The sequence below is a fragment of the Ursus americanus genome, chromosome 9 (assembly GCF_024610735.1).
Source record: "Ursus americanus isolate L20-20 chromosome 9, mUrsAme1.1.p, whole genome shotgun sequence".
Taxonomy (NCBI): domain Eukaryota; kingdom Metazoa; phylum Chordata; class Mammalia; order Carnivora; family Ursidae; genus Ursus; species Ursus americanus.
Genome location: NC_142135.1, coordinates 80,757,230 through 80,761,777, shown reverse-complemented (window position 1 = coordinate 80,761,777; position 4,548 = coordinate 80,757,230). Strand labels below are relative to the sequence as shown.

Sequence of the window (4,548 nt, the reverse complement as noted above, 5' to 3'; positions counted from 1 at the left end):
GCAAGCATTGTGGAGATGGCTGCACCAGCAGCCTTAACGTGGGAGAACCTCAAACTCTATTGCTGGGCTTGGCTTTAATTGTTCTTGTATTGTATTTTATACTATGTCTTACAAATTAAGATTATATTCAGATAAAGTTTAGGTGATCACTTTCATGTGTCTGGTAGTTGACAGGCCCTTTCATGTCCACCTCTTTTCTTTATATAGATTCAGAACAGTCTGAAACTGGAGATAATGGAGTTGCAGAATTATTCCTTGGTGTCAGAATTTGTGTTGTATGAACTCTGCACTTCACAACATCTCCAGCATTTTTTCTTTATATTTTTCTCTGGGATCTATGTGGCCGCTGTGCTGGGTAACCTCATCATTGTGGTCTCTGTGATTTCTGACCCCCCACTTGCACTCCTCTCCTATGTACTTCCCGCTGGGAAATCTATCTTTCTTAGACATATGGCTCACCTCATTTGCCACCCCCAAGATGATCAGGAACTTTCTTAGTGAGTGAAAGCTCATCTCCTTTGGAGGATGCATGGCTCAAATCTTCTTCTTGCACTTTATTGGTGGGCTGAGATGGTACTTCTGGTTTCCATGGCCTATGACAGATATGTGGCTATATGCAAACCTTTGCATCACATGACCATGATGAGCCGGCAGACTTGCATGGGGATGGTGTTGGTTCCATAGGTCACTGGATTTGTGCACTCCATCAGTCAAGTAGCCTTTACTGTGAATTTACCTTACTGTGGCCCCAATGAGGTGGACAGCTTCTTCTGTGACCTTCCTCTCATGATCAAGCTTGCCTGATGGACACCTATGTCTTGGGTATACTTATGATTTCAGACAGTGGGTGGCTCTCCATGAGCTGTTTTCTGCTCCTCTTGGTCTCTTGTACTGCTATCCTTATCACTGTCTGACAGCGTGCTGCTGGTGGGGTAGCCAAAGCACTCTCTACTTGCCCTGCACACATCATGGTAGTCACGCTCTTCTTTGGGCCCTGCATTTTCATTTATGTGTGGCCTTTCAATCGCTTCTCTGTGGACAAGCTCCTGTCTGTGTTTTACACCATTTTTACTCCACTCTTGAACCCCCTTATCTACACATTGAGAAATAAAGAGATGAAAACAGCTCTGAAGAAACTGTATAACCAACATGTGACTTCTTACTGAATTCCAGCTTTCTACAAACCTACATGTTCTTACTCATTCAGGGGATATCATTTCTCTCATAGGATTTCTGCTTAAAGATTTCATTCTGATGTTTTATGGATGTAATTCATATTGTGTTATATTACAGAGAAATAGTTGTGGATAATAACAAAAATCATGTATATAGTTTTATGCTATATAATTTCATACTTCAAACAAAATTTTACAACTTTATAGTATCACTACCTTATAATGTAAGATTTATATTACACTATAATAATTATTATAATTTTATTATGTCATTTTATATTATAAATGTAATTTATAAGTATAATATAACTGCATTGTAATATAATTTAGTATAATCACATAGTAATTACTATGCGATATAACTTTATGTAAACAGACATACATGTACATACACATTCAACCCCACACATTCACTTTGGAATGGACTTTCAATTTTCCTTCTCTCTTTGTTAAACCAGATTTCTCTTCCTAGTTTATTTTGTCTACAATATTTATAGAAAGTGATTTTAATTTCCTAATCATAGTTTAGTATAGCAAGAGCTGTCATTTTGTAAGCATTCAGGACAGGAGACATTCAGCAGAAGTAAGCTAGTGTGAGAATAAAATGCTCTATGATTCTTTCTCATGGTTGTGAAAGGCCAAGAGGAGGAAAAAGACACTATTTCAAGATCCTATTGATTTAAAAAGTATACTTTTTCTTGGGAATTATGTGTGTATTATGCTTAAACTTTCAATTCAATTGTGAAATTCAATTACAGAAGTTAATTTTCACACGGGGAATCAGTATTTTATGGCTCAATATTTCATGGTGTAAATTAAGCTCTTGTGTTACTATTTAAAATGCATTGGATTAAGAAATTAATAAATTTTAACCCACAGACTATAAATAAACTCTACATCTACATTGTATCTTACCGAGTTGATTCTGTCCCTTGTGGTGTCATCTATTAGCAAGTGTGTTTGAGTACCACAGCGTCAGATTTTATGCTGAGTTTTTAAATGTCTTTGGATCCTGAAAAAGACAATCATAAGCAACAGTTGACTTCTGTATTAACTAAACTAATGTCAAAGAATTCAATGAATTTTCTTGTATGTTGATTCCAAAACATCAAACGAAAGGAGAGAAATGGGCAATGATTGGATTACTTGAGTAACTGGATGAAACTTCCAATAATTTTGGACAATGTTTTCAATAAGGAGAAGCATATTCCTGGGTACTTCTGGCTTTCCTTATGCCTGTAATCTCATACATCTTCATAGACACTAAAAACACAGATTGAAAACTGCCTTGGTAAAAATTTCTCAGGAATCTTCTTGCTTGCCACTGTAGTAATACTGTGTTTTGATTTTATGGACTTTGGACTTGTCAAATTTTATGACCAATTACACCCATATATGTGAACAATTAAGGAGCTTAAAAGCTCCACTCTATTTTCACTGCAGCATTATTTACAATAGCCAAGATATGGAAGTACCCCTGGGTCTAAGGGTGGATGAATGGAAATACAGAATATTAATCAGCCATTAAAAAAGAATGAAATGTTACCCTTTAGACAAAATGGCTAGACCTAGAGGGTATTATGGTAAGTGAAATAAGTCAGACAGAGAAAGACAAGTACCTTATAATTTCACTTATATGTGAAGTGTAAAAAAAACAAAAGAAACAAAGAGAAACAGACTTACAAATCTAGAGAACAAACTGGTGGTTCTCAGATGGGAGCAGGATGGAGGTGGCCAAAGTAGGAGAAGGATATTAAGAAATACAAACTTCCAGTTATAAAATTAATAAATCAGGGATTTGATGCATAGCAAATATAGTCAATAATACAGTAATAACTTTGTAAGTTGACACTAACTAGACTTTCTGAGGGGATCATTTTATAAAGTATAAAAATATTGAATCACTCTGATGTATACCTGAAACTAATAGAGAATATTGTATGTCAATTATACTTCAATTAGAACAAACAAAGAGTGGGTACAAAAATACCTTTTAGGAAGATGACACCTTACTCTTCTCTTAGATTGTTTAAGAGAGCAAAAGAAGGCTTAAAATATGAAGGTTAAAAGTTGTATTTTTATAAGCATGCTAGAATACATTGAAATAAAAAAGGAGGAAAATATATTGTTTCTTTATAACAGGTTAAATCCTGTTATAAATGAACATCATTTCTATGGGAGTCTATTGCATGTTTTCCTCTTAATGCCTTTATTTTAAAATTTTGTGGGGACTTTTGAATTTCCCTCTGAACAAATGGGAAAAAAGTGTTGGGCATCCCGACCCCTCTCCCCCGCCCTCCAGCCCAATAAGGCCCGGCTGGGAGGGCATTTCTGCTGCCTCTGAAATCTTGAAATAAACCTCAAAAGAAACAGCATCAAGAGTCAATATTGAGCTAAGGCAGGGAGCGTGCCCCAGAAACCCGTCTGCGGAGCATCACTGTGCACCGCCCCAGGCGTGCTGAACATGCAAGGGCTCCAGACTGCGGTGGAGCCTGGGCAGGAGAAGCGCAGGCGCAGCAGGGAGTTTGGGCGGGCGCCGCAGGGGCTGCTGGGAGGGCCGCCAACAAACAACGTGGTGCGGCGCTGGCTTGGTTTCCTGCAGGCCTCTGTGCTTGCCGTCTCCTGCTCCACCGGGCTGGGGCAGCTGGTGGTGTCCAGAGGGCCTCGGGCAGGGTGTACCACTGGTGGAGCACACGCTGGAGCAAGCCTGGCTGCCTGTGTGAGACCTCGGGTGGGTGTGGACTCCTTGAAGGGCGGCGAGGCCTTCCTGAGGAACGTGGGTGTGCTTGCCGGCGGGGACTCCCGCAAGGCATGGCCTGCTTCCTGTTGAGGACTCCGGAGATGTCACCAGCCACTCGTTAGGGACACTGGATCAACATCAGGTAGGTGGGACGTCAGCACGCCCGGGTAGAGGCGGCGCCGGGTCGTGGAGAAGATCGGGATCACATCTTAGTTCGGGGTCTGGTTGTGGAAGATCGTGGTCCCTGGGTTCTCCTCGTGCAGTGTCCCCTCTTTGTTTGCTGTTCCTGCAAGGCATGCCCTTGACGGCGCCCCATAATGGCCGGTCTTGAGTGTTCTCTGGATAGGCTTCTGGTATAGCCCCCCCTTCAACCGGCCATGTAGTTGGGGCCTGTATTGTGGTGATCTTTTCACAATAGATATGTTTAGGGAATGAGTAATTTGTATTCCCGAACTTTGTCCCAAGCTTGGGCAACCATGTGTCAGCGACATGGCAGTGATTTCAGAGTTGTGTGGGTCAGACGGCAGTTGTGGTCAGTCTGGTCCCCAAAATGACTGGGGAAATAAGTTGTGGTTATTCAGTGTGGGGGTGACTAGTACTGTTTATAGGTCGTCCTAATTAAAAATCCAAAAT

General features: G+C 40.7%; 1 pseudogene; it reads left to right on the top strand.

The window, feature by feature from the left end:
* The first annotated feature begins 207 nt into the window (after window positions 1–207).
* LOC148109504 (olfactory receptor 4K14-like) lies at window positions 208–1,166 on the top strand (annotated as a pseudogene).
* Window positions 1,167–4,548: the final 3,382 nt, after the last annotated feature.